The sequence below is a fragment of the Bos indicus genome, chromosome 2 (assembly GCF_029378745.1).
Source record: "Bos indicus isolate NIAB-ARS_2022 breed Sahiwal x Tharparkar chromosome 2, NIAB-ARS_B.indTharparkar_mat_pri_1.0, whole genome shotgun sequence".
Taxonomy (NCBI): Eukaryota; Metazoa; Chordata; class Mammalia; order Artiodactyla; family Bovidae; genus Bos; species Bos indicus.
The window spans coordinates 28,716,313-28,739,387 of record NC_091761.1 but is presented as its reverse complement, the minus strand read 5'-3'; the positions used below and the strand labels follow the sequence as shown (position 1 = coordinate 28,739,387).

The window sequence follows — 23,075 nt, the reverse complement described above, 5'->3', positions numbered from 1 at the left end:
ACAACAGTCAGGGAGCTTATGAGGGACCAGTGTCATTGGGACTTTGCGACCCCTGTTGCCTTCTGAATGTGATGAGGCTACTGGAGAATCCAGGTTGAAGATGGATATAATCTAACCTACATTTGTAAAGAGTCATCTGATTCCTCTGTCGAGAGGCTTTTGGACTTAGCCAGGTGAGGGAGTAGCAATAGAAGCTAGCATCAGGATGGAAGCAGTGGAGGTGGTGAAAAGTAGAGACATCTATAACCTTTTGAAGTGAGAGGCAGCAAGATGTGAAGGGTTGCAGGTGGCGTATCAGAGGGAAAGAGGAGACCGTGAAGGCTGCAGAGCGTTTGGTCTGAGCCGATGAAAGGATGGAATTGACATTAACTGGCTAAGGTCAGAAAGGGATTGAGGGAAGGTTATGGGAATAGCCAGCTTCAGGAAGAATAATACCAGTATCAACATTATCATTGCTACTTTTAATAGTATTACTCTCTTTCTCAGAGCAAAGTGATGACTTTCACCAGATTATAATTCAGAGGAGGCACTTAAGTGGGGATCTGAAGGAAAGTTGAGTAAATGTGCAGCTTTTTGAGGATCTAACTAAAGCAAGCATAAAATTTAGGGTATTAGAGGACTTAATGCATTGCTTATCCTTCAGACATCCTGCCATGTCATTTCTTACAACTGAAATGCTGGTAATATTTGGACAACAGAGAATTCTTTCATATGAAACTGTCATGTTCATTGTGCTACTGCCTGGAGAAAATCCATGTGCTTTGATGGTCAACTGAGTGGCTAGCATAATTAATTATCTGAAATGAGATGGAAAGAGTTACAATTGAAGAGAGAATCATCTCCTCTTCACATAGCAGAAGTTGAGGGGGAAAATGGTCAGGGATAAATACTTTCCTCAGAGAACAGCACTTAGAAAATAAAGCTCCCAGTCCTTGATTCTTTTCCATGGAGCATCTCTCTAATAACTGTAACCTAGTAAAATTTCATCACAATATTACCTAACACCTACTATAGAAAAATTTCATTAATGGACCCTTGAGAGTTTTTATTTTAAAATAATATAACTTTTTGATGAATTCAACAGGACTAATTAAGTTGCAAAAATGCATCTCTGAGCAGCTAAGTGGGTTAGCCTGTAAGAGGTTATGATTGCAGAGCAATTGTTTGAGAATATCTCCTTCATAGAGATTTTTGCTTGTAGGATATCAGTCCTTAAATCATTTGTCTTGACAGTAGTTGGACCTCATGTTCTGTTGTTTATTGAGACTTCTCTTATTTGAGGTGATAAAAATACATCACTGACAACTTTCTGTTTACTGTGTTAGAGGTAAAAGTAAAAGTCACTTAGTTGTGTCTGACTCTTTGCGACCCCATAGACTGCAGCCCACCAGGCTCCTCTGTTCATGGGGTTTCCCAGGCAAGAATACTGGAGTGGGTTGCCATGCCCTTCTCCAAGGGATCTTCCCAAAGCAGGAATAGAACCCAGGTCTCCCACATTGCAGGTGGATTCTTTACCAGCTGAACCACCAGGGAAGCCCATGGTGGAGGTAAGGGTCTCCAGATCAACCAGAAGCAGTTTAAAGTCATTAGGACACCTGTTGAGAAAAGACAGACAAAGCACACTGCTGTTTCAGGCAATTCAGAATTATCATCTGAAATGTGGTCAATCTCTCCAGAAAAGATGACGGCTAGAGAATTTTTAGGAAAGGAGTAATTCATGTACTAAGAAAAATTTCCAGGAAATATAATAATAGGGGGGAATCTGCAACAACAGTGGAAACTAGAGAATAAGCTGTAAGTCTTCCACTGACTTGAAATACTTTCTGCTAGAATGACGGTAGATGCGGCATGAATAAAGAAGGAATTACTCATAAGTCACTGGCCCAGAAGAGATGGATTGTCATATAGGAAGTATGCAGATATAAGCCCTGAGAGACTGATCTGGCAACTCCCAGAGGGCCCTCATGAGTCATACTGTGTATAAGTGTGCTCAGTTGTGTCAGACTCTTTGCAACCCTATGGACTGTCATGGATCAGCAGAATTCCTGTAAGTTGTAGTTGTGCGAAACCTGGGAAATAGACACATGTATACCTGTGGCGGATTCATTTTGATATTTGGCAAAACTAATACAATTATGTAAAGTTTTAAAAATAAAATAAAATTAGAAAAAAAAAAGAATCAGAAAAGAAAAAAAAAAAAAAGAAAAGTAAAGGAAACAGAAAATGTGTGGTAATGACGACAGCTGTGATTTTGGCTTAGCACTTTAGTGACTTCCATGATGAAATTGAATTGGGGAATTCAATTTCAGGAACTATGGATCTGGAATCATAGTATCTTGATACTGAGTGGGAGGTTCTGTTGACTGGGAAGTTAGTGAGATTGATCCAAAGAAAGACAACTGTTGCTGCACCTGGAAGAAAGCTGGGTATCACCCAATCTAACTCCTGACCCAGAAGCTTCTGCAAACAGAGAGGAAAGCAGGCAGAGGTAAAATTGGTCTGCTGGGATCATTCACAGCCTCCGTGGCCCCACTACTCTTATACATGGATGTCTGCGTATGAGCAGTAAGCCGTCTGGACTGAGCTTTAAAAGAATTTTTCTTACAGTATGCAAGTAGAAAATGAGAAAGCCTATGGCTTTGTTGGGAAATACCAGGCATAGAGAGCCTTGCCACTTTTGAAGAATGAAAAAAAAAAAAAGAAATTCAAGAGGGCTTATGAAAAAATGAAGTATTCAAGAGGCAGAGGGAAATCATTTTTTAACAAATAGACTTTTATTTTTAGAGCAGCAAAATGGAGCAGAAGGTGAAGATTTCCCATAGTTGTCCTGCCCTCCCACATATATAGACTCCCCCATCATCAACACCCTGCACCAGAGTCATTGGTCCCAACCCAGGAGTCTACACTTACACATTGCGTGTGTGCGCTCAGTCGTGTTCAACTCTTTGCGACCCTCATGGACTGTTTCCAATCAGGCTCCTCTGTCCATGGAACTTTTCAGGCAAGAATACTGGAGCTGGTTGCCATTCGTTCCCCAGGGGATCTTCCCAACCCAGGGATCAAACCAGCGATCCCTTGTGTGTCCTGCAGTGACACAAAAGGATTCTTTAGCACTGGAGCCACCTGGGAAGCCCTACACTTACACATTATTATCACCCAAAGTATGTAGTTGATTAATCCATCCCAGTTCACTCTTGGTGGTGTGCATTCTGTGCGTGTGGAGAAATGTATGACGTGCACCAGAGGATTTTAACTGCTCTAAAAATCCTCCACTTACTGCCTATTCATCCTCGGCCTCTTCTTCAAACTCTGGCAATCACTGATCTTTTTCATTATTTTCATAGTTTTGCCTTTTCAAGTTGGAATCACATAGTTTGTAGCCCTTTTAGATTGGCTTTTCCACTTACTAATATGTGTTTAAGTTTTCTCCGTGTCTTTTTGACACTTGATAGCTCATTTTCTTTTAGTGCTGAATAATACTCACGGTCTAGATGTACCACAGATTAATCCATTCACCTGTTGAAGTTCATCTTGATTGCTTCCAAGTTCTGGCAGTTATGAATAAAGATCCCCAAAGCATCTAAAACCATATTCTTTCTGTTATTGTTAATCTGCTGACTTCATTTTTCTTTTAACTTTTGGTGAGGTATAGTTGATTTACAGTGTTGTGTTGATTTCTGCTATATGATAAAGTGATTTAGTTAAAATATGTATCAATTTATTTGGCTTAAATCACATTAGCTATGAACATTGATATCGAATATGGTTCCCTATGCTGTACAGTAGGATCTTGTGGTTTATCCATCCTGTATATAATAGTTTGCATCTACTAGTGCCGACTCCCAATCCTTCCCTCCCCCACCTCACTCCCCGCTTGGCCGTGTCTGTGAGTCTGCTTCAGTTTAGTAGATATGTTCATTTGTGTTGTTATTTGGATTCCACGTATAAGTGATATCATATGGTTATTTGTCTTTCTATTTCTCATTTACTTAGTATGATAATCTCTACATCCGTCCATGTTGCTGAAAGTAGCATTGTTTCATTTATTTTTAAGGCTGAGTACTTATTCACTGTACTTTGATTAATTGTATATTAATCTATACCACATCATCTTTATCCATCTGTTGATGGACACTTAGGTTGCTTCTATGCCTTGGCTGTTGTAAATGGTGCTGTTATGAGCACAGCAGTGTGTATATCTTTTTGAATTATAGTTTTGTCTGGATATGTGCCTAGGAGTGAGATTGCTGGATCATATGGTAACTATTTGTAGTGCTTTGGGGAACCTCCATACTGTTTTCCATAGTGGCTGCACCGGTTTACATTCCTAATGGTGTAAGAGGGATCTCTTTTCTCCACATCCTCTCCAGAGTTTATCATTCGTCGACTTTTTAATGATGGCCTTTCTGACTGGTGTGAAGTGGTATTTCATTGTGGTTTTTATTTGCATTTCTCTAATAATTAGCAGTGATGAGCATCTTTTCAAATGCCTATTGGCCATCAGTACAAATATATTTTCTTGAAAAATATTTTATATATGCAGCAAGAAATTTCAGATTCTATTTGTTCTGTCCTTTTTGACAAAAGAGGAAATCATAGACTGTATAAGAAGAGAGATAAAAAATAAAAGAAAAGAGGTTATAAAAAATGGAGCTATCCAAGTGGCAAATCAAAGTTTGAAGAGAGATCAGCAATAAATGAATGTAAAGTTATGGAAAAAATTTTAAATGTTTTAAAACCAATTAAGAGCAGAAAGTATACAAGAGGAAACTGAGCAAATGTTATAGAGCTCAGAATGCAATAATAACAAACATTTAACTGAGCAGAAAAAAAGATAAATGATGTGGAAAGCAACATAGAATTGGCAGAGAAATAAAAACATATTAAAATGATGTTAAAACACATAAATATCATTTCATAGGTAAAGATATAATTTGATATTTAACAAAATTCATAGAGTTAATTTTAAAAGATAAAGATGTGGAAATAGTAAGGATATTGGAATTTAAGGAAAAGCTATTCAACAAGCATTCTGGCTGAAAATCGTGAGTAAAAAACACCTTTCTTGACAAAGAAACTGTATTTTTAGATCTTTATTCCACAACTATAGAAAAGAATAAATTATAATTAGCCTTTTCCCCATTCTTGTTCTATTATGAAAACTTTCAAATACACATATAACTAGAGAAAATTTGTATAATAAACCCATATGTACCCATTCCCCAGCTCAATATTTATCAACTCATTGCCAACCTGATTTCATTCGTATCTCCAGCCACCATCCCTCTGAGCTTAGAAGCAGTTCTAAGATATCATATCACTTCTTTCATAAATATTTCAATATATGTCTCTAAAATACAAAGTCTCTTTTTTGAAAGCTTAACTGCAGTCCATTACCCTACCTAAAAAACTGTATTTCTGTAATATCATTCAATAGCCAGTCAGTGTATCAGTCATCCCAACTTCATACATTTACTTTTGATTTATTCAAATCAGGATCCTATTTGGGATAGGATTTGCATTTACAAATTGTTTGGTTAATAAATCTTTAAAATGTAATTTAATCTGTAAATATCTCCTCCCATTCTTTTTCCTTGTACTTAATTCTTTGAAGCGATATTTATTTTTCTGTTCTACAGAGTTTGAGGGAAAGCGCTGTGATTCTAAATTCTAATTAAGTTCTAAATTTATTCAACTAGTCACTTATTTGTCTATGAGATTAAAAAATGTTTCATCCTTGTACCTTTCCTTAAATGTAAGCAAACAACAAAATCTGTGAAAATAAAGACTCTTCAAATGGAAATGTTGTGATATAGAACTGGTAATGAAAATAGGAGTAGGTCTTAAAATTACAAGTCTACGTTATAAAATAGAATGAAAACATTGTGACTAATTCTCAAAAGCAAAGATACATAATGTATGAGTCTTTCCTCTTCGATGATTTCAATAAAACCATTTTAAATTAATTTTTACTTTGATAGTGGGTGATCAACACACTTTTTTTTTTAAATGCTTTAAGTGTATAATTAGAAAAGCAAAATTTAAGAAACTGAAAACAAGTTTGTAGAGAGATATACTTTCCTTTTAGTTCTTTCAACAACTTTTTCTTAATTTTAATTGCAAATACAAATTTACTGAAGAAGATTTATCTAGTTGTTTTATTACTTGTTGCCAAATTCTGGGCTCAACCTTTTTAAGAGTACTAAATCTTTATCCTCTGTGCATATTTTCTATAATAGGTCATCCAGCAAAAGTCTAATGCTCTTGCTCATTTGGGTGCTAAAGAGTTTTTTCTTGTGTATCTTCCCAATATGAATATTCTGATATGAACTCCAGCTGCACTTTTCTCCTTTTCCTTTAGAATTGATATCACTAATGTGAGATCTTTAATGTGGACTAGGGTCTTCCCTAGTGGCTCAGTTGGTAAAGAATCCACCTGCAATACAAGAGACCATCTGCAGTGAAAGAGACCCGAGTTCAATCCCTGCGTTGGGAAGATCCCCTAGAGAAGGAAGTGGCAACCCAGTCCACTCTTCTTGCCTGGAAAATTCCATGGACAGAGGAGCCTGGCAGGCCACAGTCCATGGGGTTGCAAAAGCTGGACACAACTGAGTGACTAACCACCAATCTCCAGAGGTCAAATGATCATTTAAGACATCCCTTCATTCGTGACATACTATTTTATACCCTTCATTCATGACATGAATCCTCACATGTTTTACAAGAGTTGTTGTCTGAATACTAGATATTCAACATTTACTTCACTCAGTTGCTTCCCAGCATGAATTACAGGGTGTTCCCCAAGACAATTCCCTCTCCTGGTAAAGAGAACTCACATGGGAGAGAAAGTTGATGTCTATGAGCAACACAATAGAGCTTTCAGTAATTTTTCATCCTTCAAATACCTAAAGTGAATTCATACTGAGGAAAACCATACACGTCTCTATGTGGGAAAGCCTTGACTCATACTCTGCTCCTATCAATATCACAAACTACACTGGAGAGAAACCCTATGAATGAATATGGAAGTGTCTTCTTCCAGAGTGTGTATCAGACACCAGAGAATTCACACTAGGAAAAACTGAATATAATGGATGTGGGAAAGATGTCAGTGAGAGAGCTAACCTGTATTCACACGGAGAACACATGATTGAAAAATTATGTCTGTAGTCATTGTGGAAAGGCCTTTGTTGATAGTTTATCCTTTAAAAATTAATGTGAGCAGACTCCCACTGGACAGCAGCCCGTTCTGTAGTCACAGTGAAGGGGCCTTCAGTGCAACTCCAGCCTTTGTATGCACAGGGCAAGTCAGACTTGGAGTAACACAATAGGAAAGAAGCAGGAGAGGCTTTACCAAGAGACATACATTTAAAAAATACATGCTTGCAATTAAAGATGTATAATTTAAAAAATTGTCGGAGATAGAGTGTGGGGAGAAATCACAAGAAGCCCTGGACTTGGAGAAAAATTATTCTGAGATGTATATCTGAGAAATGTAAGCCTCTCAGTTTTCCTGTATACCTGGGCAAACAAGAAGACTGGCTACAGATTGACCCTGGTTTAGTAAGGACTATCAGGCTATAAGCAAAATGTTATATAAAGGACTTTGAAGATTTTCCAGTGCGTTAGTTTTGTGTTCTAGTCTATCACTCTAGTCTGTTGAGTATAGTTTCATTGTGATTGAAAGATGCTGTCTGTTTCTATTCTGCTTGTTAGAATTGGTTGAGTGCTAATTGATATCCTAATAAATGATTCATTTTTAAAAATGTTTCATAATTCCTTGAAAAATATTCTATAGTCTCTGTTTGATGGATGTGAGTTCTGTTCTCTGCCTTGGTCTCTGTTTCTCTCCATCTCTGTACACACACACGTACTCACACTCAGTTCAAGTATCATTATGCCCCATCATGACTACTACAATAACACTTCAACTAATCTCTCTACCCAGCACTTGCCCCTCTGTATTCTACATTGTTAGAAGAGTCCTTTAGAAGATGACTCCTGTGACTTCTCTACTCAAAACCTTCAACTCATTCAAAATTCACAGTGCTCAACCAAAGCCTGAAATTCCTTACACCATCTGGCCTCTGGCCACTCCTCCTTACTTTTCTCCTTTTTTCTCCTTTTTGCACTCAGGTTAGCCTCCTTGCCTATCCTTCCACCCACCAAGAATAGTCTTCCCTCAGGCACATGTTTTACGTGTGGCTTCCCCTCTCTACTACGCTCTTCCTCAGACGTGTATATGACTTGTTCTCTCTTTACTTCCAGGTCTCCATTAATCTGTGTCCTTATTCAGGGATCTTTCTTGGACCAACCAAATAAAAATAACCCCTAACCATTCCCTTACTTGGATTTAATTTACTTCATTTCTCTTAAAAACCACTCAGAACACCACATATTTATTTATAATCTACATTTTTGTATTGGTATATAGATTATAACTTTCATTTTCTTTCATATGTATTATTTATTTAATGTATTTGCTCAATATCTGTCTCCTTCCACTGAATCATAAACTGCATTGCTGTGTCCCAAGGTCCTAGAACAGCGCCTTTACCCAATAAATAGTTGGTTAATGAATGCAACCCATTTTCATCTCTCACTTTACATACAGGTAAAATCTGCACCACCGTATTAGACATGGTGTGGGCTTCTGAGAGTCATCCATTTTGCTTTTATCCTGCAGTCCCTGATTTGGGAACGTTCACTCTAGTTTGTTACCATTGATGATTAGCCTGACTCTTATCTTGATACTTAGAAGTATTATACCTGAAATTTGTCCCTGCAGTTAACTGCATCCTGGCTTCTGGATATATAATCTCCATCACTCACACTAAATACAGAGATAATGCAACTGAGATACGTTTCCCAGTGTGAAAAAAAGAAAACCAGTATGATTGTCCTGGTAGCATTATGAAACAGCAGTCTATATTGTATCCCTGTTATATTTAGTAGATTTTCATTAAATTCCTCTTCTTGAAGGGCTCTCTTGTTGAGGGATGGAAGGTTCTAGATTTTTGAACTCCCACTAGGTGGAGCACATTCCACACACAGGGTTCTAGAAATCTTCCCCTGAGTCTGAAGCTGTCTTATAGTCTGCTAGGATAAATGAGCATTTGTTTGTGCCTTCTAATCTTGAATGAGATAAGTTGGGTGAAGTATTTAGCCACTACAGATATATTCTCTGGTTAAACACGAAGAGCTCTGAACACTTAATTCCAGTGCTTCCTATCTGAACAGTCTTCATGTTAAGAAGACTTAATGGGTTGAACATTCTGCTGGAAGCAGTAGGCACACGTTTTCCATTTGGATCTGATAACTTCTCCAGTTTGGGAGGGGAGAGGAATCACTGCCTAGTTTAGTTTTTAAATTTCTGTCCCTAATCACATATTCAAAATGATATTTGTCAAGGAGATACTCATGGAGTAAGGCTAATTGTATCCTCTGACCTTAAACTGAAAAGATCACACCTTATTTATGAATTTACTACTCAGCTTATATTTTAAGGCTTGGAAGTGGTCTTGATCCACGTGCTGAAAGAATTTTTGCTTTTCTCTTTATTGCCTGAAGTAATGGAGGCAATGGCGATTTTCCCAGTGTCACATATATCTTGGTTGTTATTCAGTCGCTAAGTTGTGTTCGACTCTTTGTGACCCCGTGGACTGTAGCACACCAGGCTTCCCTGTCCTTCACTATCTCCCGGAGTTTGCTCAAACTCATGTGCATTGATTTGGTGTTGCCATCCAACCAGCTCATCCTCTGTCGCCCTCTTCTCCTACTGCCCTCAATCTTTGCCAGCATCAGGGTCTTTCCCAATGAATTGGTTCTTCACATCAAGTGAACAAAGTATTGGAGCTTCAGCTTCAGCATCAGTTATTCCAAGGAATATTCAGGGTTGATTTCCTTGCAGTCCAAGGTACTCTCAAGAGTCTTCTCTAGCACCACAATTTGAAAGCATCAGTTCTTTGGCACTCAGCCTTCTTGACCACAGTTAAATCTCAAATACTCAGCTGTTCCTTCTTTAAGAGTATCATATGCCACTGTTGTCCCAGATTTCTTTGACTCTCATGGGAAACAGTGTCCTTGACCTGAGCTGAAGAAATTCACATCTTCATGCTGATGTCTGATCTGTGATAGACACTGGAAAATTATAGTCTGCATGGGTAGACCTGTTACCTCCAATGCCAACCTCTTGTGTAACAAGATGTTAAATGGGATATGAGTTTAGTTTCTAGTGAATCAAAATGACAGAAAACAGTAGGTGACAACTTCTGTCATGTTCTAAAGTAAGGTGTTAGACCACCTACACATGCCTTACAGAGCAGATTGTCAACCTCTAGCTATAAAAGAGGATAGGTAAGGAATTGAAGATTGGAGAGAGAATTTCTTTGTAAAAACTTGTTGCAGTGCTGTGGCATACCCCCACATACAACATGACTAAGAAAGGGAGGTGCTTTTCCTCCAATCTTCAGTAGATTGATGGAGGTTTCAAAGAAACCTGAGAAAGTGTGGTGTTTTCTCTGGAGGTTCAAACAATGCATATCAATTAGTGACTGATATGCCTGAGAGAACCAAACTGCAAGAAATGGAAGTTGCTTGTGGCAGCCCAGTAGAAGACTATAATTTGGAGAATAACTGCTTTCTCAAAGATTGATTAAGAAATGCATGTTTCCTTTGGATATACACAGAGAGTTCCCTGGGGTTGTCTGATTGGGATTATTTCTAGGAGTGAAACCTGGAGATTTGGTGGAATTCTGAGGGGTTGGCTAGGCTTAGACTGTTGAGAACTAAAATCCGAATTGGGAGTGGGGAGAGGTCATCCTAAGCGTGCAGCCGGAAAGTGCACCAGAGGATTTCAGAGAAAGATTCTAAGCAGTGAATACTCTTCACAAAACCCACAAAGCACACTCAGAAGTGAAATTCAGCACTTAACCAAACTAAGATCATGGGATCCGGTCCCATCAATTCATGGCAAATAGATGGGGAAACAATGGAAGCAGTGACAGACTTTATTTTCTTGGGCTCCAAAATCACTACAGATGATGACTGCAGCCATGAAATTAAAACACGCTTGCTCCTTTGAAGAAAAGCTATGACCAACCTAGACAGCATATTAAAAAGCAGAGTCATTACTTTGCCGACAATGGTCTGTCTAGTCAAACCTATGTTTTTTCCAGTAGTCATATATGGATGTGAGAGTTGGACTGTAAGGAAAGCTGAGTGCCGAAGAATTGCTGCTTTTGAACTGTGGTGTTGGAGAAGACATTGAGAGTCCATTGGACTGCAAGGAGATCCAACCAGTCAATCCTAAAGGAAATTCGTTCTGAATATTCATTGGGAAGACTGATGCTGAAGCTGAAACTCCAGTACTTTTGCTGCCTGATGCAAAGAATTGACTCATTGGAAAAGACCCTGATGCTGGGAAAGATTGAAGGTGGGAGGAAAAGGGGATGACAGAGGATGAGATGGTTGGATGGCATCACCGACTCAATGGACATGAGTTTGAGCAAGCTCCGGGAGTTGGTGATGGACAGGGAGGCCTGGTGTGCTGCAGTCCATGGTATCACAAAGAGTTGGACATGGCTGAGTGACTGAACTGAAGCTAAGGAATTATTGATTCTAGCTTATAACTTTAGGAAGTTAGTCTCTGCTTCTTTCTTCTGCCCACCACATTCAAAGAGCCTTGGGAGTCTACTGAGTTAATATAGGGAAGAGAGACAGTATCTTCAGGTGGGGTCAATAGAGAAAAACTAACTATGTCACCCTTTCCCCTTGCAGTGTTTCCATCTATAGGAAACAGAAGGACTTTATATTATCATAAAGTGGCCAAAGAAGGTGGAGATCTGCCTAAGATTTTATCTAAGGACAAGGGAAGACCAAGACCCACAGAGTGAATTTTCAAAAGCAGTCATGGAAAAAAAAAAATTGCCTTGTTTTGCCCCTTTCTTCTGCCCTTTGATATTATGATATCACATATCTCATATACATACATACTATATACTATGTATACATTATGGACTCCATAGCATATGTATTATACATATAGTATATATACATATAATGTATATGTATATAATGTTGATGTATGTATCAATGTCATTCATTTTTGTTATTCAAATTCTTTAAACTTTAAATAGGGTTTTACCTTCATATATGGATACCTGAGATAGTTGTGTTAATGATTAACACTCGTAGTATTCAATATGATTATTTTTTTGGTCAACTTTCTTGTACTCAGGTTTTGCTTCTGTACTTGAAAGCTATATTGCATGAAGTCTTGTATTTATATCTTCTTAGACAACTGTAGGGCTTCCCTGGTGGCTCAGACAGTAAAGGATCTGCCTGCCATGCAGGAGAGTTTGGTTTATTTGATCCCTGGGTTGGGAAGATCCCCTGGAGAAGGAAATGGCAACCCACTCTAGCATTCTTATCTAGAGAATTCCATAGACAGGGAAGCTTGGCGGACTACAGTCCACGGTGTTGCAAAGAGTCTGACACGGCTGACTGACTAGCACTTCACTCACACTGATTAAATTCCTTTGAATCCTAATTTTCATACCAGTATTATCAACTCTGCTTGCTTTCTACAGATATTTCCCTCATATACCATTTTAAATTTTCTTATTTTCAAGTTTATATATTATTTTGTTTTAGGTTGTTGGATTTGGGTTATATGTATATACTTTCTGTAATGTTCAGTTCAGTTCAGTCGCTCAGTCGTGTACTACTCTTTGCAACCCCTGAACCGCAGCTCGCCCAGCCTCCCTGTCCATCACCAACTCCCGGAGTCCACCCAAATCCTTGTCCATTGAGTCGGTGATGCCATCCAGATATCTCATCCTCTTGTCATCCCCTTCTCCTCCCACCCTCAATCTTTCCCAGCATCAGGGTCTTTTCAAATGAGTCAGCTCTTCACATCAGGTGGCCAAAGGATTGGAGTTTCAGCTTCAGCATCAGTCCTTCCAATGAACACCTAGGACTGATCTCCTTTAGGAGGGACTAGTTGGATCTCCTCGCAGGCCAAAGGACTCTCAAGTGTCTTCTCTAACACCACAGTTCAAAAGCACCAATTCTTCTATGCTCAGTTTTCTTGATAGTCCAACTCTCACATCCATACATGACCACTGGAAAAACCATAGCCTTGACTAGACGGACCTTTGTTGGCATTTTTAAGATGCTGTCTCTGCTTTTTAATATGCCGTCTAGGTTGGTCATAACTTTCCTTCCAAGGAGTAAGCATCTTTTAATTTCATGGCTGAAATCACCATCTGCAGTGATTTTGGAGCCCCCAAAAATAAAGTTAGGCACTGTTTCCACTGTTTCCCCATCTATTTCCCATGATGTGATGGGACCAAATGCCATGATCTTAGTTTTCTGAATGTTGAGCTTTAAGCCCAACTTTTTCCCTCTCTGTAATGTTAGAATTAGTATTTAAAGTTACAGCTATATTTTGATCTTATTGATTTCATCATAGTCTAGTTTTATTTTGACTAGTAAAAATTACCCCTAATTTTCCACAGATAATATTTAAACGTATATTCTGCTATTAATGGAAACATCTAACCTAAATCTATAACCTCACTTGTGAATGAGAAAAGATGCTTAGCAAAAATTTTACCTATTTCTTCTCCCCTACTAATTGCTTTTCAGATTTTGCGGTAATTGTTTACAATTTTAGTTACCAAATTGAAATAGTTATATTATGTTTTTCCATTATGCCTCTTTCATGAATCCTTATGTAATAAAAGCAGTATGTTTTACAACTACAATATAAACAGTTATTTGAAATTAAATACACATTTTCCTGAGCTCTTGGCATACCTTTCTTTTATCTTTTGTATTCTAGAATCTTGGATTTTGTTTTATTTTCTCAGACATCACTAAGAAAAAATTTAAGGCCAATACATTGTAACAGTTTGAGATTTTTTAATACATTATGAACATGAATTCAAAATACTGATTTAACTGGGCACAAGAGGTGAAGTTTTCATTCATCACTCCTGTGCCTTATGAATTTGCACTATGATTTCCCTAAAATTTCATTTTACAGGTTAAAAGTTTGATATGCGATTCTTTTGTCTATGGAAATAACTTTTTTATTGTTCCTATATGGCCTTTTTTTTCTTTATTTGGTTCTTAATTTAGTTGTGCCCTGGTAATTTATTTTATTTTTTTAATATTGGCCTTTATTTTTTTCCTTTATCTTTTTCATAGCTCTGTTCTGGAATTACCATTTTGCTAGTTGCTAGCTATTTTTAATTGATCCTCTGTGTCTTACAGCGTTTCTTTTGTATTTTTTCTTTCCCTTTGCATTGTATTCTGAGATACTTTCCTGATTGAGCTTTTCAGACCTTTAACCTTGATCTTTTTCGGTTTGTTTTTAAAAATTTGTTTTCTCTATTTTTTCCCTCCAGTCACAGCCATTGTTTTATTTAACCTTCTAATTGAGCCCTTAAAAATAATGATCATGATTAATTTTTGAGAATGCTAATTAAACAAAGTTGGTCATTGATATAAAGGATAGAGTCTGGATTGATCTGTACTAGTTGCCAAACTGTATTAATTTCTCTCTACTGGCTCTCAGGAACCAGCAATCTGAAGTCTAACTGTAGGCTCCCTAGCTGTATGAGTAGGTTGTGCATGTGATTGGTCACGTGGACTCTTGCATTATATGCTGTGAGTAGTTGAATTCCCAGCCTCATGAAGAGATTGAGAACTTTCCTGGCCCATGACCCCACTTTTGGCTTTTGTCTTCACCCATAGTCTGAATCTCTGGTGGCAGGTTGGCTTTAAAGGACTGTTCTTTCATTTTTAGCTCAAACTCTGGAACCAGCCATTCTGAAAGCAAGTGAATTAGACTTGTTAGTACATCCTTTGTTGTTGATGGGCCCACTTACACTGCCCATCATTCAGTCTTGCTCCTCAATTCTTGCTGCCCCAAGTACTGGTTTGTTAATAGGTCTTCTGAAAAAGTCACTGGCAGTTTTGTGAATTCTTACATTTTACATGCTTTTTTCTACCAATCTTATACATATGTTATCATCTAGAAATCTTCAAGATTTGATTTGATGGCACCCTTTCTTATTAGTTATTTAGTATACTGGATTTATTCTTACTTATTTTAATGTCTCATTGTGGTTTAGGATCTATGAATGAATATAGCCAGATGCTTTTCTAGTTTTAATGGCCCAGACTATTGGATTTAGATGTCTGATTATTTAAAAAAAGTACATCTGTTTTTTTTTTTTTTTTATTGTAAGGTGTCTTGTAATATTTACAAAATGACCATTTGGAACAATTCTGATTCTGATATCTAGTTCTCTATAAATTGTTTTACTTATATATTGTTGAAATTGGATGTTTTGCTATTTATGGCTTCTCTTTCTTACATTTGTTAACTTTTATTGGAGAGAGACATTGAAAATCTGCCAGGAAAACACATTCAGAAGCAGAGATACTGAGGAAGAACATGAGCTGCATTGCCTTGCTTCCTGAATTCAGATCAAAATAGCAGTCAGACGCTTTCATCCTGCTCAAACAAGGGAGATTGCCAGAGTGTATAAGGTGGAGAGAGTCATGCTTCTTTTGATACTTCTAGCAAATAATGGCAGTGACCCCTCCTCATAGCTGCATCTTGTAATCCATTAAGGCAAACAAACATTAAAGATATGATTTAAAGTAGGAACTCTCCTGGAAAATGGTCATGGTATGGCAACCTCAACACAGTTATTCTATCAAACAATATGTTTGGGGGAATCATACCTTCAAAGCTTGTTATCAAATCATTCTACAGTGATAGCTCTCTTTTTCTGAAGCACTTCCTGGGTCAGGATCATGAACTCTTATTAATGACCAGATATTTTTTGGCCTTTAGCATCTCCCTTAAATAATGAGAGAATCTATTATTTCCTTGCTGTAAAAAAAAAAAAAAAATGAGTATTTAGGGAATTGTTATCTATCAAAGAAGAAAGAAAAATGAATGTGCACTGGATAATTTCTAAGGCTTGTCATCCTTTCCTGGGAAAGACTCCCAACCATGCAACCTTCAGAACATAAACAAAAATGAATGAATGAGTTAGCAGTAATATTCTTTTCAGTTTTGATGTGAGTTAAAAAGTGAAAGTTATTCAGAATATTCCTTCATTCAAATTAATCTTCCCTGGATTCCTCATACATTATTCAGAATGCTGTGGTAGAATGACCAATTCCATATGAATACTAGATGGTTTATTTTCTTCTAAATAGAGCCTCTGCCAGCTGCATGCATAACTGTAACTCCATGACAAAATTTTTAATGGAAAATATATTTTAAAAATATTTTTCTCTTCCTTTTTAGTAATGACTTTTATTGTCATTCTGACTTCTAAGTGGCATGGATTCATCAAAGATTAACACTCTTCTAGTATTTTTTTTTTACTATTTTGATTAATTATAAAAAAGGTTCATCTTTTGTAAACAGTTCATGATCATAGTTATCTGTGTCTCTCAGGAGTATTTGGAAAAATTATGATGATGAAATGGAAAGATGTGACAGAGGAGTCAGGCTCACAGTGTGTTCAGTCTGGGTGAAGTTTAGTAATGTGCGTCTCTAGCATCATTCAGATACACAGGTGTAAGAACTGTACTTTGAGAAACATCAGTGCACAGTACTTCTCAAACTTTAATAGGAAAAAGAATCAACCAAAAATCTTGTTAAAATACAAAGTCTGATTCAGTAAGTCTTGGGGCTGCCCTGAGATTCTGAATTTCTGAAAGACTTGTAGGTAGTGCCCATGCTGCTGATTCAGAGAAACCACGCTTCACGTAGCAAGTTGAGAGCAGTCTCCAACTTTGCAAATACAGAAGTCTCAATTTTTCCAGTTCATATTGAATTTGATCATGAAGAGACAACACAACAATAACCAAAGAGACAGGAGGCTGATGTTCAAGCCAAATTACCAGTTTAATTATGGCACGGCTTCTTAGCCCTGAGTGCCATGAGAATAACGCAGAGAATGCCAATGCTTAGACACAATTCTGATTTAATTGGTCTGGAATGGTCCTGAAATACATAGTTAAAACTTTCCAGCTGATTTTGATATGCAGCCACAGTGAGGATCCCTGTTTACATTGAGATTTATAACGCCAGTAGATCAACCAATGGTAGTTGACCATCATATCCTGTTTCTTGAAGAAAAGTCTACATAGGGAGCCAGGATTAGGTTGGTTGCTTGCCTGGGGAATGTAGGCTCACAGGGAAGAAGTAGAGTGATGTGAGCCTCAGCAAGCTTGATAGGTGCACCTTTATCATTGGGTATGCTTGCCATGGTTGAGGGTGTGCAGTAAACCCTTCAGTGCCCTTCTCCCATTGATACAATCTTACACTGTATTTCCATCTAATTTTCATTTTCTGTACTGAGTCTATACTAAGACTATCCTACCTCTGTTTTTTTCCTTCATTCTTTAAAAGATATTTCAAATGCTTTATATAAGACAGATTTTTGCTGTATTCATTTATTCCTGTTTATTTTAATCCTCTCTTTCTAGCAAAATTCTTACTCTCCTTGATTGAAAGTGTCCCAACATTGCCTCTGTGGTTCACTTTATCATTCATGCCTTAGGGTAGATTTTCTTTATATAGTTCTGATATTTCCTATTATATATATCCTGCTTTTTAGCTTCTTTCTTTGAGTGTGAGCCTCAGTTCCAAATTCTAGACAGCCCCTCCAATTTTATAATTGCTAAATTATTTGTTCAGTATCAATTAGATGAATATATGAAATGCAGTTTTTTATTGCATTTATATTCCACTAGTTTTTTAATGCAAGAGTTATATTATTTTAAGACAAAGATGAAATGAAAATGAGTAGCACATAGTTTCGGTTCATAGAACAAGACTTCATTTGTCACTTAGGAAAAACTGTTCAGTATAAAATTGAAATGATACAAAGTCACTTTCATACAAAACCATTTCAGCCTGCAAACTGGAGAAGTGCCAACTGAGTGTTTAACTGACTTTCTCTTTTAAGTGGGAGAACAGTTGACCTCGGAACCATTTTTTGTGAGGGGGTAAACTTTTGCTATTATTAAACTCAGTGGAAGTTTTAACAACAGATCATTTTGAGAACATGTGAAAAGAAGGAGGTAGTAATCAGGAATTCTTTGTGAACTTCTGTCAGACTAATTGAATTTTCCTCTCTGTCAGAATGATAGGACTGATATATCAGTTGAAGTAACAGATGTAATTTACCTTGACTTTAAATGAGCTTCAGCGTCTACTTTTTTGGCATACAAATTGCAGTTTTTTAAAGTAATCTAGACTAGAATCTTGCACGTTAGAGTTTTATTTATCTACACCAGAGGCTTATCCAAAATTATCTAAGGTTTTTGTAAATGTGCACTGAATTTTTATTAAGTTATAACCATGTCTAAGTTATATTTGTATATTCTTAACCTACAACTGCAGATGAGCCACAGTAATTGTATACAGTAATGACAGTAATATTGTGTGTGTGTTTGTGTGTATAAACCACCAACAAGTCAACAGCCTGCAAGTGGAGTGTTAGCTTAGCTTGGAATATCAGGACTAATCTTCTGGAAAAGCCATATCAAATAGTCATAGAGTCTGGGATGGAAATCAGATTTCTCTAGAGAACACAACCAGAAACAAATACATATAATGGGGCAATAGTGTTGTTTTGCTCTGTTATCTTGAAGCCCACCACAATCAACAAAGCTAAAATATATGGCTCCGTGGGGGCGGGGGAGGTTTGAACATTGCCTAGATAGTAGTAGGCATTCAATATATGTATGCTGAATTGATTTTAGCACAGTAAACATTGTACACACACACACACACACACACACGTGTGTGTGTGTGTGTATAGGAGTTGACTCGCATGATGTTTGCAGAGGCTGAAAAGTTCCATGATCTGTTGTTTGCAAGCTGGAGATCCAGGAGAGCCGTGGTATATAGTTCAGTCCAAATCTGAAGACTTGAGAACCAGGGAACAGATGGCACAAGATCCCAGTGAGAGGTCAGGAAGAGACTCATGACACAGCTCAAACACTTGGAGGGACCACACTGTCCCCTCCTTCACCTTTTTGTTCTGCAGGCCCCCAGTGGATTGGATGTTGCCCACCCATGTTAGGGAGGGCAGTCAGCTTTACTCAGTCTGACTCAAATGCCAGTCTCATCTGGAAATAACCTCACAGACACACCCAGAAATCATGTTCACCCAAATATCTGGGTACCCCATGACCTGGTCAAGTTGACGCATGACATTAACCATCATAGCCACCACTTCCATCCCAGCCTCCCCTGTGTCTTTGCACTCGGTTACCTGGTGACACTGAAACACAAAAAATCAACCTGGTCATTAAAAACAAAGAGGAATCTGGGGAGCTCTGTGGAAGGAAAAATGCTTTAAAATTTCAGAAGCCAATTTCTCAAATACAATTGATAGTGTAGGAGAGATGCTTAGACATACGCCTCTTGTAAATATCATCTGCTTATTTAATTGTCAGCCTTGTTAGAAAACTGAATATGTTAAGAGGGGAAAGCAATGTTAGAAATGATAACCCCTTTGAATAGGATTTTGCAGTAATAAACAAAAGTCCCATCTGTTATCTCATTTGCGACTAAGAACATCCCTCTGAAATGAGATGACAGTTTTTACTATGATAAAATCAGAGTCAATAAATGTTAATTTTTACTGTGCTAAAAACAATCGAGTTAGCATAGATGTATTGAATACCTACACTTTCCAGGAAGTGTTCAGGCCTCATCCACACCTGAGGATCCACAGGCATGTACAGGAGCCTGCAGGTTATACATTCCTGTACCTAAGATCAAAGAAAGAGCATGAATAAGTCAGGGAAATCTCCCCCTAGAGAACCAGTTTTAAAATACTAAGCCTTATTGCAACTTACTAATTCCATTTGCAAGAATTTCATGTACCTAAGTTAAGCATTTCTAAATCAAAATTTATCCACTCATGGGTCTCCATGCATGGGACATTCCATACTTTCCTGTGTCCTATGATTGCCCTAGATTGAAAACTTCTAAAAAATATGTTCATGCAATAGACTTGTCAGAATGCTGACATTTACTTTTAGGGAAAATTCTAACTGAATCAAGGTTATTTTTTAGTGTTTATGCAAACTTAAACCCAAGTTTCACCAGATTTGGAAAAATATACCTAATATCATTTGGGGGAAATAGCAAGTTCCTTATTCATATTCACATGAGTATGTGATATATATTTCATATATATATGTATATAATTTTTAGTTGATTTTGGTGAACTTCAAGATAGAGAAGTAAAATAAAAATGCCATTGCTCCTTCATTTTGAAGAATTCAGTTCTTAATTCGTAATAGATCGCTCTAAATGCTACACTGTTAATAAATATCTGTAAAATTGTGGAGTACAGCACATCTCATTCTCTTGAAAATGAGGTCCAGCCAACACATATATGATCACCTAATTTAAAGCAAAGAGACCATACAGAGCAATGGAGGAAGATGATCTTTTCAAAAAACTGTTAGTTGGCTATATGAGAAATAAATTTGATGCCTAACTCAAACCATACATACAAGTCAACTGAAATTAACTGAAAGTTAATTTCAGATCTGTATGTGATAAAAGAAACAATAGAACTCTGAGAAGAAAATATACAAAAAGTCTTCCTGACCATGAAATAGGCAATGATTTCTTAAATAGGAAAACAGAAAAATCCCAATAATAAAGGAATTTTAGAAAAAGATAAATAGGACCATATTAAGACTAAAAACACCAGTTCATCAAAATATACTGATAAGGATAATGAAAAGGCAAGGCACACTGGCAGAATATATTTGCAAAAGTCACAGGTTATTAGAGTATGTAATGCTTAAGTTTTTATTTATTTGGGAGATTTCAATTATTCAGGGCAACCATGATTTTTTTTTTTCTTGGAATGCAAAGTGCTGACTCCTGATTGGAATGTGATGTGCACCCTTCGCCTTAATGGCAGCAGGGTAAAATATCAGTTTTGGATCTACTTGTGATGATTTCCCACAGCAACATTTCAGTTCAGAGAGATTATTGTAAAAGGCATAAAGATTTAAAATATACTTCCAAGGAATTTTAAATACTTTGCTCCATCAAGGATATAGGTATATTAGCTACAATGCATTTTTGGTCTAAGGAAAAGAAAATTCAACTCGAACTAGCTTAAACAATGTTGAGAGTTCCAGGGGGCTGTGTTATTAACTGAATACACTCAGAAGTGCTTCAGAAAGCAAGTCCATTTCTCTGTTCCATGGTTCTGCTTCTTCTGTGTGTCAGTGTCCTCGTCAGGTGCTTTACGAGATCGTCACTCTACTCCTAGTTCCCCATGTGTAAGTAGATCAAAGGCAGGGACAGTGGCTCTCACATTTGGCCCATGATTGGAGCTGCTTTTCCAGAACCTATTCTCATCCCTGCCCTTACCTGTCTTTGGTCTGAAATCTATTGCACACCCATTTCTTGAGCAAATGTTTGTTACTGAATGGGCCTGAACTTAAGCTGCCCATCTTGAATGAATCGCTGGGACACGTGGCCTGGAGTTACCCTGAGTAACTTAGCCCAACATTTCTTAAAGTGTGAACTTTGGAATGACAGCATCAGTAGCATCTGAGAATTTGCTTTAAATATAGTTCCCTGGTCTTCATTCTAGATCAGTTGAATTAGTAACTCTGAGGGAGAGCTCTGGCCATCTGTATTTTGTCCAGATCTCTGGGAGCACCACAGATGTAAGCTCACATGCTTACATTTGAATACCACTTTTTGACTAATCAGAGACCACATCTAGAACTGGAGCCAAACACTCAAACAGCTACTGATTAATTGGAAAGGTGTGAGATGTATTATAGATATAGCCATAAAGCCAACTACACACAAAATATACGAAGCATGTTTTATTATGTTTAGTTAATTAAAGTTGTATAGTGTTCTATTTTGGAATCTTTTAAATGAGGTAAACTGTCATTTATTTGGATTGGTTGATTTTTCATACTCTAGATTGTGATGCATTTAGGTGATTATACAATTTATTTAGTAGTGACCAGATTTTTTTAATGTGTAGATTTACTGTATAGAATAGAATAGAAAATAGAATGTAGCAATGTGAAATTGTGATTCAAATTTATATCTACATGTTTACATATGTATGTGCTACTAGGTTGTAACATAACATCCTTAACAACAAGCTGTCTGGTTGCCATGAAGTGATGGGACCAGATGTCATGATCTTAGTTTTCTGAATGTTGAGTTTTAAGCCAGCTGTTTCACTCTCCTCTTTCACCTTCATCAAGAGGCTCTTTAGTTCCTCTTCACTGTCTGCCATAAGGTGGTGCCACATGTTACTGAGTTTTCAGCCTGCAATCTTGATTCCAGCTTGTGATTCATTCAGCCTGGCATTTTGCATGATGTACTCTGCATATAAGTTAAATAAGCAGGGTGACAATATACAGCCTTGATGTACTCCTTTCCCAATTTAGAACCAATCCATCCTTCCATGTCCAGTTCTAACTGTTGCTTCTTGACCTGCATATAGATTTCTTAGGAGGCAGATAAGGTGGTCTGGTATTCCCATCTCTAAGAATTTTCCACAATTTGTTGTAATACATACAAAGACTTTAGCGTAGTCAGTGAAGCGGAAGTGGATGTTTTTCTGGAATTCTCTTTTTCTATGATCCAGCAGACGTTGGCAATTGATATGTGGTTCCTCTGGCTTTTCTAAATCCAGCTGTATATCTGGAAGTTCTCAGTTCATGTACTGTTGAAGCCTAGCTTGAAGTATTTCGAACATTGCCTTGCTAACATGGAAATGAGTACAATTGTGCAACTGAACATTCTTTAGCATTACCCTTCTTTGGGATTGGAATGAAAAGTGACCTTTTCCAGTCCTGTGGCCACTATTGAGTTTTTAAAATTTGATGGCCTATTGAGTATAGCACTTTAACAGCATCATCTTTTAGGATTTTAAATCCATCTTTGTCCTTAGACACTGATGAATTGGATTTGAGCACTGAAGGGAAGAAAGGAGCTGAAAACTATCTGATATCAAAAG

General features: G+C 37.3%; 1 protein-coding gene across 6 annotated transcripts in view; it reads left to right on the top strand.

Moving 5' to 3' along the window:
- The window catches only part of B3GALT1 (beta-1,3-galactosyltransferase 1), a 619,500-nt gene that overhangs the window by 158,427 nt on the left and 437,998 nt on the right, over nucleotides 1-23,075 (top strand). For 4 of the 6 annotated variants that reach the window (XR_011569376.1, XR_011569375.1, XR_011569372.1 and 1 more), the window contains exon 1: nucleotides 1-23,075. This exon is cut by the window's left edge. The exons of 1 other annotated variant lie outside the window; for it this stretch is intronic. The gene's annotated coding sequence lies outside the window, so the exon portion shown is untranslated. One more of the 6 variants, XM_070799108.1, reaches the window with a different exon arrangement.